Raw genomic sequence first — 13,899 nt, 5'->3', positions numbered from 1 at the left:
TACGTGCACTTTTCATACTTTTGATGATTTTAAAAAGGATCTCAAAAGGCAATTCTATCCGGAGAATGCCGAAGATGAAGCAAGGAGTCGCCTTCGACGACTCAAGCAAGTAGGCCATATCCGGGAATACATCAAGGAGTTCACCAACTTGGTGTTGGAGATCCCGGACCTATCGGATAAAGACTCCCTTTTTTACTTCATGGATGGTCTACAACCTTGGGCCAAGACAGAGTTGAAGAGGCGTGGAGTACAAGATTTGGCTAGTGCCATTGCGTATGCCGAAGGCTTTATCGACTACTCCAACCAAAGAGACTCTCCAAGGCCAAAGGAATGGAAAGACAACCATGGAAAAGGTGGGGGAGAGCCTAGTAGATCCAAAGAGGATGAAAGGGAAGAAAGTGCACATAAGCCAAAAGGCTCGAAATGGAAGCCGCCTAGAGAAGGTAAGGATGCTTCCAAACCCAAAAACTCTTGTTTCTTATGTGATGGACCGCATTGGGTTAGGGATTGTCCGAAGAGGAAGGCTTTGAATGCCATGAACACCCAATACGAGGAGAAGCAAGAGGAAGGAGCTCGTATAGGTTCCTTACAGCTGTTAAATGCTATCAAGGCTGCTCCTAAGGAGACAAAGAAGAGTGGCCTAATGTTCGTGGAGACAAAACTCAATGGAGTGCCCACCAAGGCGTTGGTGGACACGGGTGCCTCACATAATTTCCTATCGGTGGAGGAGGCACAAAGGCTTGGGATCAAGACAACCAAAGAAAGGGGCTCCGTAAAGGCGGTGAATTCCGATGCGAAGCCACTCCAAGGAGTTGCTAGAGGTGTGAACACCACCATCGGGGATTGGGAGGGCCAATTGAACCTAACGGTGGTGTCCATGGATGACTACAAGGTTGTCCTTGGTATGGACTTCTTTAACCAAGTAAAGGCTTTCCCACTCCCATTTGCTAACAAGTTATGCATCATGGATGGGGGAACGACATGCATGGTGCCTACGGAACAAGCTAGCAAGCGGGAGGCCAAGGTTTTGTCGGCACTGCAAGTTGAGAGGGAGGAGCAAATCAACTTGGTTGCTGCCCAAAAGCCTAGTGAGTATGTCCCAAGCCATGCCAAGACACCTCCTAAGGTACAAGATGTGCCAAAGGAGTTGGACCAGGGGAGCTTGCGTGCATTAGCTTCAAGTCGTGGAGATGACAAGAGAAAGCACGTAGAGGCTAGGGAAGGGAACTTAGCCAAACCATCACCTCAACCAAACAAGGCACTACACAAGGTGCATGACGGGAAGGCACGACGCTATGAAGAGTCACTTCCCATTGTAAGGAAAGGGGGCACGGAGGCCCTAGCGGAAGGTAAGTCAAGAAGGGCACCCATGGAGATAGCGAATTCACCCGACAAGAATGTGGAAGCCACACCTGCGGATCGAGTCGGTCAACATGGAGGCATGCCCAACTACACCAAATACTTGGTGAAGGGGAAGGACCTGCTGGATGGTGAAGTAAGTGGGGAGCACGAAGATACACAACGCCAACTCAAAGATCACATTCGGCGGGCAAGGAAGAAGGCGCGACGAGGGCGTCGCGAGTTTAGGTGGGGGAGAGTGTCACGTCCCGTGCAAAAGGAGTAAAACCCTTGAGGTTTAACCGGAAGACTCCACACTCTCCATGAAGAATCAAGAGAAGCCCGGAATATTCTAGAAGATTCAAGAGAAACCTAGACTAATATAGATTGGAATCTCTCTAGAATACTCCATGTAAATATCTTGTACATAACCCTAGAATAATCTAGAACCATAACTAGATAGGTGACATGTGTACATATCTAGAACTTTCCTACATGCCAAGCCCTCTATATAAAGGGTTGGACTCTCTCATTTGTAATACATCCAAGCATATCCAAGAATCAAGAATTCTAGCAATACAAGTATTCTCCACATTCTCTCAAACTCTCCTACTTCCTACTCTCTCGCTCTTAGCTTCCGCATTTTCATAGCTTGTGGGCAAGGCTTACTTAGCAAGGGAGGTGCTAAGTGCCGCACGGGAGTGTTGGAAAAGTTAGGCCCGTGACAAAAGTCTCCAAATATTGGAATTGTTGGAAAGAATCGGGTCAAAATTGGGGTCTATGACCTTTGGGTTTGGAAGGGAGTCAACTAGCAGCCAGTACAGGTGTGAAAGAAAGGACTCCTTTTTCTAAAGGGCAACCGACATCATCTTATCGTTCTAATAATATCATCATTTCAAAAATATAAAAATTCAAATATGGTTTTAAAATTCAGTTGTCAGGGCATCATACTGTTGACCAAATATTTTAATAAAATAATAAATATTTTATATTTGCAATAAATATAGCGATGCACTCTTAAATGGGAGAGCGTGATTTTGAAATATTAATATGGAAGGAGAAATTAATATAAATAATGAAAAAAAATAGAAGCAAAATTTTTTTAAATAGATAAATAATATATAATAACCAATCAATTAAAAACTATTACATAATTTATTATATAATTTAATAATTTACTTGAACACAAATGGTGAGAGTGATGTGTCACAAAACCATTACTTGAGAGATGAGTAAGCACAGGATTGACTTTGTGTTGACTTGGACATGCCTTCAACTAGTTTGCACGTATGGGAGGGAGTTGAGATAAAAAGGAAGCTAACCCATATTTGTGGGTAGGTTCAAAGAAGAAAAAGAAAAAGGACAGGGTGGCTGTTCTGGGTTGAAAACAGAGTGGCAATACTATGCGTTTGTAATCTTCTCTTTATCAATAAAATCTGAAGTATTCTTTGCTGGCCAATGGATGTAGGTTATCAATTTAATAACTGAACCATGTAAATCTTTTATTTTCTGGTATGTTTACTGTCCACAATTTCTGGTTTATCAGATGATGTATGCTGCTGGTTTTACTTGATCTTAAGCTATAATTTTTTTTGTTCTGGTATTGGTTGTCACATTGTTAGCCAGTGGACAGAACAGATCTGATTTTCATCTTCAAGATATATTTGCTTGTGGGTTGCTTGTTCTTTGTATCTCTGTGTTCTGTGTCCTGGTTTGGTATACTCAGCACCTAGATATTTAGACCTTAGTTTATCAGTTGGTTACTAATCTTTAACACAAATTAACTAAGGAACTGAATGCATATTTAGGCATGGTTCTTTCAAAACCTTCGTTAACTCTTTCTATTTCCTGTTCTTCACCAATCATCATCTAACGCAGTTTCGACTTAAACCTCACACAAATTTATTAAATGTGCCTCACTCCATTTTGATGTTTCTATTCCTATATCTCCAATTCCCTTTTCAAGCCACAAAATTCTTCATTTGCTTCTATGCTACAATCTTGATCAGCATAAAACCTCAAGACTGTAGAGCCATCAACGCCAAGGCTAGAGTTTATTTTCACACCGTTCCACGATTCCCATGTCAAAGCTGGGGTTATTTTGTTCAAAACAGCTTAAATTACATCTAGGAATACAAAGTGGAGGGCATGACTACGAGGACCTTTTGTATATATCTTTAATCGAAACAACTTTCATCATTGTAGACATTGCAGTGTTAGATATTTTGTGCAAATTAGATATAATCATGTCACTTACAGGGCTGTTTGTGTCCGTAATGGGACTGACTTGTTTATTGATCTTTTTTAGTAGAGTTCTTAGATAATACTTCAGTTGGTCCATTAGATTGAAAGATTTATTCTCTCTAAAAGTCCAATTGGCTTATTTTCTGTTTTTTCATCATTATTATTATTCATTATATATATATATATATGATATTATATTATTATTACTATTATTATTATTTTATTGATTATCTTTGTGTGTGTATATATATATATATATAAATTGGAGAATAAGTCATCAGTTAATGAATAAGATATATATTTATGGAGACTAGGGTTTTAAGATATGTATGGTGCCTATTTGGTGAAAACTTTAGAGAAAAACGTTAGAAAGCAGTGTGTTTGTTAGGCACTACTCTTGTGTTTTATTTTGCAGGTTAAAAGATTTGATTAATCAATGGTTGCGATTCAATTAGTACATCATATATTCAAAATACAATATATGTATATGCGTAATTTCTAAATTTACAGTACTATGCTATTATTGATACATGTATTGTTTAATTTGTTTATTATCATAGCACTAACATGCCAAACTTGGATCAATAAATGTTAATATCCAAGAAAGTAGCATATGGGTTCAGCCAGTTGCCAATATATATATAGGTGAAGTTTAGTGTAGAATTGTAGAGAAAAACAAAAATCGATGCATTCCCTGGTGGTGGGATTGTTGCCATTTTAGGCAGTGGACTATAGTAGAGATAATGATCTGGGTTTGAACAAAACAACAAAAGTTTTGCAGAGGTCAGTGTTTAAAGTAAGAAGATTTCAAAAATAAAATTTTTTGTGAAGGTGAATAGCGATGTTGATCTTGATAACTTCTCAAGGCATGAACAGAGCATCCCACCTCTTTTTTCTTCCTAACAACATGAGTAAACAAATGGAATGAACAAACTTCTAGTACTTCAGGGTATCAACTCCCACTTACTACACTAAGATGGGAGTTGATACTCTTGGATGTTGTAGATTTTTTCCAAATGGAATATAGATATGGAACATTCAAATTAAAAATACATATAGCTATGGAATATTCAAAAGAAAGAAAGATATATATATATATATATATTCATCAACTAAAAAAATGGAATGAATTGGGATAGACATTATCAATTGTTTAGTAGAAATTACTCAGTACAATGTGTTCACAGGCTGAATCTTATTTGGTACACAGCCAATAATACATTGTTGTTGTACATTGTTGTTTGTACATTAATTTTATCATTATATATTTGCATCAAAATTGTAAACCAGTAAACCTCCAAACATTACTCAATCGATTAATTATTTTAAATTTGGTATGGAATTAATGATAGATGATCTTAAAGGTATAGATGAGCAATAATTATTTGACTCCCTACACTACAAAAAAAAGGGGCAACACTTACAAAACTTTTCTCGACATAACAAAATTTGTAACTGAAAGAGGAGCAATAGTTATAATATTTGCCAATGTCATATTAGCATGCTTAATTCAATTACAATAACATCGATTGCCAGATTTTTTTGGTAGAACCATAGTTTCGTTATAAATTGTCCCAAAAATTATGGTGCCAAGTATTCCCTCTCAGATTTTGACCCAAAATGTGATGAATTTTCCAATTTGTCATTCAACATTTTAAAAATGCCCTCCCAATTAACTTTAGTTTCATACAAGTAATTGTCATTGTTCATGTTGCAACCAAAATACAGTGTTTTGGCCTCCACTTTCTTCAATGAAATTTAGAAAATGTAATTAAAAATATTGAAATAAATTTAAAAGAATGCAAAACATAGTGTTTGGGCCTCCACCTTCTAAACATTGCGTTTATGACATCATAGCAACCTTAAAAATTTTATAAGTAAACTTGCCTTCATTTTCTCTAAATACTCACATGCACACCTACAACACTGCAGTCTCTGATATTCATCCTCCATTGGCATTATCTATTGCTTTCTTACTCCATTGCCTATGTCCATTTCTTTACTACTTTCACTTTAGTTTTGCTACTACTATTCTGCTCTGACTTGCAACCATTATATGGTAGATTAAGCCTTCAATCATTGTGCTCACAAAACAACCGACTTAACATGTGCGATATCAACTGAAGACTATTCCCCATTGATTTCTTATGTTGACCTTCTTTCTTCTACTATTCTACTCTAATTCAGTCTCTAGCATATTAAGGCCCAAGGTTTGTGCAGCGACAATATCGACATTTGTTCTTCAATACGCGGTTCACCGACATTGTTTTCCTACAATGCACATTCTATGGCATCAACAAATGTAGCTTAAGGGTGGGCACCAAATCACATTGCACATTTGGTAAGTAGCTAAGCCAACACCATCTTCTTTACTAATGTTTTGACTCAAAAAAATAATTTAAGCAACCTTGTTATCCACCATTCTGTAGATGATTGACATGGAGGGTTCACATTTGTTTTTCTTTTTTTTTTTTTAATTTGGTCTTCTCCTCTATTTTGCATATTTAAGTCATCTTGTCTATATTTTAATGGAATCAAACATTCAAGTAAATATTTAAAATGGTTTATTAATGAAGACATTTCGTGAATATTGGATGATATACCCACTTCGACATTTCTAATATACAGTTGTTTGCAAATAAGAAATGAAATAACACACATGTCCTTTTAGGATTATAATAAATCGGTGGTTATTTGATATATTTATTTGAAATTCAAACTGACAATGTAAAATAGGGACTACCTCTTATATCATCCGATGTACAAACAAATATAGGTTGGCTCATGTTAAGTCATTTATGAAATGCACTTACAAACAATAATTATGTGATGTTTAATAGTTCATATAGTAAGTGATTCCATATGTGTTGTCTGCTTCCCAGCACGGGTGTTAAGTTTGATAGATTTTAGACATCATAGCATTAAGCTTGTTATGTTATCTTGCTTGTAAATTTTTTATTTTAGTGATGTTACATAACTACTAGCTCTAGGTGTGCTGTATAGCTCTAACGATTCTTTTGATTAGTGGAACAATATTTCAATATCTTGTAAATCAACCTATAGCTACCTTTAAATTCATTGTGAGTTTGCTTATCTTTTACTTCATTTCTTTAGTGATACTAATACTTCCATTAACCATTATTAGGTTCACTAGGAGTAATTATCCAGTGAAGACTATTAATTTTCATTACCACTTATCGTTACCCTTTCAATTGCCAAATACTAGCTGTGTTTGTTTTATTTTCGGCAATGTTGTACCTTAAAATGCCAATTTCCTTAATTTTTTTCTCATTTATTACATCTGATCACATTTTTAATTTTAATTAGAAGGGTGACATTGCTTATCAGTTCATCATGAAGTGAAGATTGAATCTTTAATACATTCAGGTTTGACTCGGCTTCATTTTCTTCATATTTTAATGTGCTTTCATTTGGCCATATGTATTTCATTTAGGTAATAAAGTTTGTAGATGCATTTTGTTTGTGGAACATGATATTGGTTATGTTTTTAAAAGTTATAACATATTTTACATTAATTTTAAATTTTTGTAATAAATATAATATGATGAACTTCAAAAGCTGAAATTAGGTTATTCTTAATTAAAAAAAAAATTTTTTTTTGGGGTAAAAAATATTGTTTAGATGACTTAGTTGATAAATATATATATATATATATATATATATATGTATGTATGTTGGACATGGAAATTTTGTAGAAACTTTATCTTTTTAGTTAATGTCCAAAGATTGGAATGTTGCTGTGAACTAGCATTTCATGGATAAATGTATGTATTTGAGTTACATACCGTTTTCAGTTTGCCTTGCAATTGTGGATGATGGAACTATACATGTTCAACAAAATTTATACCAAGTCTCACCAAACAATGTCAAGTATTTGATTTTATATGATTTTTCAAAATAAATTAGTAGCTATAGAATTTTTATGACTGTAACAAGAACTTAAATTTTGTGACGTCCAAAACCATACTAAATGACATCCGAATTTGCCGAAATTTCGTATAGATAGTTATTGTATGTGTAATTGTATTCTGGAAATTTTCATCAATTTACATTTTGTAGGTTGGCTAAAACTGATTTTTCACCAATGGCTCCCCTATTTTGGAACCTAGATTGTAGTTTTATAGCTTTATACTAAAAACTTGAGTGCATCCATTTATTTACTATTTTTGGGCTTAAACTATGTTGATGAAAAGTTGCATCAACATTATTAATTTCTCAGTGTCTCAAAATCAATGAATAAGCATTGCATATTTGCGTAAAAAACAGATTTTAGTGATTTATTTATTATGTATTGGGTAGGCATATATTAAGTTTTGATTCTTTGTTTGACTTAATGTTTGTACTAGCCCCTACTTAGGAACTTGAAAGTCATCAATTGTACATGCATATTGGGTGCATTTGAATTTTTTATTCACCACAACTTTTGCTGTATGTAAATATTTTACATATAGTCTAATAATTTTTTCTTTCAACTTACCGTGATTGATAGATGGATAGAAGTTGGATGCAACTTGGTAATAGATTACTACCTAAATATGTTAATGGTATCAATTATTTCCTAAAATTTGACATTAATCACATGGACAATGGAAATATAATCCGCTACCATGTTATAAGTGCAACAATTGTTATTGGCTGACTTTGGGTTAAGTGCGGGACCACTTGATCATTCACGGCATTGTAAAGGTATACAATCGATGGGTATATCATGGAGAGATGGTTAAAGTACATAGTGAATCTAAACCAAACAACGACAACATTAATGATGCGGTTGATGATGATATAGATATTGTTGAAGATGGAACTTGGGATATGATACAAAAGTTAAATAATGAGTCACTTTTTAATGATTGGGCATCTTCTTCCACATCTAATTATGCTACTGGAGATGTTTCTATTGAATCGAATTCTTCCACCAAGTTATTTACCAATGCAACTTAACCTTTGTATTCGGGGTGTAAGGCATCTAAGCTTTCCTTTATTATGAAGCTACTTCATTTGAAGATAATTAATAAATCGACAAATAAGTACTTAACAATGTTACTTGAGTTTCTCAAGACTATACTCCCATCGGATGCACAAGTCCTTTCAATTTTCTACAAGGCTAAGAAAGTAATCTGTGATTTAGGTATCCATTATGAGAAGATTGATGCATGCAAGAATGATTATGTCCTTTATTGGAAAAGGGTATACAGATTTAGATGCATGTCCAACATGCAACTAACCTAGGTATAAACCTAGTTCAAATGGAAAAAATACAACACCTAAAAAGGTATTGCATTATTTCCATTAATACCAGGGTTGCAAAGGTTATTTATTTTGTCCAAAATAGTGGAGGATATGAGATGGCATTAAATATGCATGTCAAGGATGGAATGTTATGACATCAACTGACTCAGACGCTTGGAAGCATTTGGATAAAAAAAACATGCTTCATTTGCTAGTGATCCACGAAATGTGTGCATGAGATTAGCAAGCGATAGGTTTAATCTTTTCAACAACATGACTAGATGTGGTCAATTTTTACAGTCCCATACAATTTACCACTTTGGAGATATATGAAAAAGCCTTTTCTAATGTTAACATTGCTAATTCCAGATTCGAAAAGGCCAGTAACAACATTGATGTATATCTTCAACCTTTGTTCAAGGAGTTAAATAATTTATCGGATATGGTGTACAAACCTATGATGCATCAATGAACCAACTTTTCCAATTGGGGCAGAGCTTTTGTGGACTATTAATGTTTTTTTAGCTTATGCTAACCTTTCTGGATGGTCTACAAAAGGAAAATTAGCATGTTCTGCTGTAATAAAAATGGATATCCAAATTCATTGTAATATAGGGATAAGACTTACTACATGAGACATAATCTTTTCTTACATAAAGATAGTAAATGGCGTAACCATAATAGATTTGATGGTAGGTATCATAGATCACGTCCTAATTTATTGTCTAGAGAAGAAATTCTTGATCAGTTAAATGATATTGTACAACCAATATTTGGTAAGATTCCATATAGTAAGTCAACAAAGAGAAAGCGTACTGCATTGGAATTAAATTGGACTAAAAAGAGCATTTTCTTTAAATTACCTTATTGGAAAGAATTAAAACTCCAACACAATGTAGATGTAATGCACATAAAAAAAGTGTTTGTGATGGTGTTTTAGGAACCCTAATAAATGTTGAAGGGAAGACAAATGACACATTAAAGACTTGACTTGATTTGGAGGCCATGGGTATAATATATGATCTACATCTGATTTATAAGAATGATACAACATTTTTACCTCCAGCATGTTATATGCTTAACATAGAGGAGAAGATGAGGTTTCTATGAATTTTTAGCTTCCATAAAGCTTGCAAGTGGATATGCCTATGATATTACCAAATGTGTGAGCTTAAGGGATTATAAGATTGCTGAACTAAAGAGCCATGATTATCATGTTCTCATGCAAAGGTTGTTGCCACTAGTTTTACGTGGGTTTTTATGGAAAGATGTGAGTAAAACATTGACTGATTTTTGCTTCCTTTTTAGAGAGTTAACATCTAAAACATTGAAGATGGATGTATTACATCAATTGGAAAGCAACATTACTGTTGTTCTTTATAAGCTAAAGACAATATTTCCTCCTACATTATTTGATATCATAGTGCATTTTTTCGATCCATCTTGCACAGAAGGCTATTATGGCAAGTCCTTGCCAATATTGCTGGATGTATCCATTGGAAAGGTAAATGTAAGAACATCCTTTCATTATATAGTTTCATGTGATGAAACAGTATGATCTTTTACATATGTATGTATAACTTTTAGGTGCATGCATACTTTTAAAGGTTATGTCCATAATAAGGCCCGTCTAGATGGTTCAATTGCTAAAGGATTATCGATAATGAATGTTAGACATTCGTGTCAATGTATTTTCATGATATGGAAAGTAAATTCACTAGATCGGAGCATAATTATGATGTTGGTGAAGGTCAAAGTTCAAGTGAATTATCCATTTTTCAACATAAAACTCGTGGATTAGGGATAACCACAAATGTCAATCTTAACATGTTTGATCAAGCACAAATTAGATGGAATATTTTGAATAATTTTCCAGAAATTCTCCCATACCAAAAGTAAGTCATCATCTTAAACTTTAGCATATATTCCTTACTTATAGTATAGTTGGATTAAAATAGATTTGAAGAGCAAATAAGTATGTAATAACCCCGTATATATGATCATCAATTTATATTTGGTTATGCCCTTGTACTACCTATGTAGTGAACATAGAAAATTCTTCAAAGAGAAAATGTTGGAGACATTTTACAAAGACAACAATTAGAGTTCCCTAAATGATTTCTAAAACTGGTGAGTTATACTTCCACTCCATTTCATACAGGTTGTTATGCAATGACAAGTAGCACTATTTTGACCTTAAAAGTCTAGCTAGAGGACTGATAAATAAGTTGTTTGATATGCTGGTCACATCATTAATGGACATAGGTTTCTCATATTAAAACATAACATATATAAAATAACTCAAAACAGCAGCATTGTCATCAAAGGAGAATACAATGGGGTAGAAACTAACTTCTTTAGTGTTCTTAACAAAGTCATTGAGTTGACTTATTTAGGTCACAAGAAAGTGTTCATATTTAAATGTGATTGGCAGGACATTGGCCCTAGATCTAGAATTCATGTTACTGAATTTGGTTTCTTGAGTGTTATCATAACAAGGACTTGGTATAAGGATAATCGTTATATTCTCACAAGTCAAGTAGAGGAAGTTATACATCTTGGATACAAAGTTGGGAAAGAATTAGAGAGCTGTTGAAAGGATGTAACCACGAAATATTTTTGACGCGCATGCAATGAAACTAATAGATGATTTAGAAGATGAGCCATTTTTATAAGATGAATGCAATGCAATGCAATTGATAATGATGACACTAAGGATGAATTTGTTCAACCATTGAACCAGACTGACATGGATTACATTATGATAGATGCAAATGCAACAATTTGTGTAAACATAAGGGAAGGATCAACTACTTATAATGATGAAGATGATGATGAAGCTTTATGGGATGAGAATAGTGAAAATGATATGTAACCATATAATTTGTTGACTAATCGTGTTTCATAATATGTTCAAAGTTATGTAATAATATACATTTTCCTTTCTTTCTTTTTTTTAATTCATTTGGCAGTATGTATGGTAATTAGTTGTTCCATGACGTAATTAGTCTTTGCATATATTATTTCTTTGGATGTCTGATTGATTCCTATCTTTCCATCAACATTTGCCTTGCAATGTGTTATAATTATCTTTATTATACGTCCAGATGATATATGATGGCTTTGAACCAGCATGAAAAAAATGTTCTTCGAGGTGGAAAGATTTCAATTAGAGTTTCATCGAGAAAGTCTAACCGATCTCTTGCAGGTTAGATGCCAATGCACTCCACCTCCATTTTTTCTCCTTAAAAAGCATGTCTTATTGAGTGTCTTAACATTTTCTTTGAAATATTTAATATGCTATTCTTATTTCATGAATTCAATTACACATGATTGTTGCTTGCTTGCTGCTATTATGCTAAACAAGATGGTAGCTCTTGGATTAGTATTTCAAAAGGTCATAGGGTGAGTATTGTTAATAATGATGAAAATGCTACCACATATGAAATTGGTAGTACGTCATCAGGTATGTGTTATCAAATTTGAGTTTGATATAGTTTTTTCTTCATAACTTAGTAAGTAAGTGTTTTTTTTTTTTCTTTTAAGTAAAGTAGCTCTAGGTTTCAGTTTGTTTTTGTAATTTTATTGGTTTTGTGAACTAGAATGTATTCCGTACGCTTGCATTGTTAATAGTATGTTATTGGTTCCTTTCACATAATAATATATTGTAATCAGCATAACATTGTTGTTGGTTAAGCAAAGCAGTTAGTTATATATATGTTTAATATTGTATTTAAGGCAAAAAATTTGTAAAAAGTTGCTTTAACATTGCTATTGGGCATGCTAGAGAGTAATTAATGCTTCATTGATATTGTTCTCGATATTATCTTGATATGTACCTATAGCATATGGCCAGTCGATTAGCTTTATAAACATAATCGATGCTGACATTGAACATGTGTAACCATGTGAAGCCACCTCTACTTGTATGCTCAACTCCCTTTGAATTTGTTGATGTTTGCAGTCATAGAGAATACGGGAAAACATCTTATGTTGCCCACTAGGACATCTCCAAGGAAAAAAGTCAGTCTCAAGTTATTTGGACAATCAACCACCGTACACCAAGAGATATCTACTGAAGGAATCATCAAACCTACAATGCAGCAGGATCGTAACAATGGGAACAATATAAATAGCCTGGATGAGAATTGCATATTGTAAGATATATTTATGTATTTTCGGATGGTACAGTTAACAGGGCATCATAATATATATTGAGCCACATTTTCTATAAAATCTATGATGCTATGGTCTATGAATTGACTAATATTTTACATTGTTTAATTTTGTCCAATTTTCATGCAAGTCTCTTTGTATTTGTTGATGTTTGCAGTGAGAGTGAAGATGGTGAAACATCCTATGTTACCCACTAAGATCTCGCCAAGGAAAAAAGGCAATCTCAATGCACCTGGAGTATTAACCGCTCAACACAAAGAGCTTTTTAATGATGGAATGACCAATCCTACAACACAACAGGATCATAACATTGGGAAAAATATAAATAGCCCAGGTTAGAGCTATGTATTGTAAGCTATATAAGTGTGTATTGTAAGCTATATAAGTGTGTTATAGGATGATACGGTGAACATGGCTTATATTACATATTGAGTTGCAATTTTTATGAAATCTAGGCTGCTTTGGTTTGTCAATGGAAAGAATATTTCACATTGTCTAATATTAATCAATTGGGATATGCTAGTAAATTACTATTGGGAAAACAAATTAACACACATTGTAGGAAAGGAAATGGCTGAAGACATTGTTAGTCATACATCATAGCAAACAACACCTTAAAATCCAGTTACAAAGCTGTCTACAATGACGAGCAGAAATGAAAATGTAGAGGTAGCATAACCTACTAAAGCACACATTAATGGTCAGCAGTCGGACATGAACAGTGACAGAGGTAGAAAATCATTTACTTTGCAGTAACAATATGTAGTAATAGCCACATTTATAGTAGTACTACGTATTAATATATGACTTGTGATATAGCACCTCCCAACAAAGCTCGATCAACACGTGGTAAAACTCGAGGCTTGTCAGCTACATATAAGATATTGGCAA

Source organism: Ziziphus jujuba, chromosome 1, assembly GCF_031755915.1.
Source record: "Ziziphus jujuba cultivar Dongzao chromosome 1, ASM3175591v1".
Classification (NCBI taxonomy): domain Eukaryota; kingdom Viridiplantae; phylum Streptophyta; class Magnoliopsida; order Rosales; family Rhamnaceae; genus Ziziphus; species Ziziphus jujuba.
The sequence above is the reverse complement of the archived record's forward strand: the minus strand, read 5'-3'. Positions refer to the sequence as shown.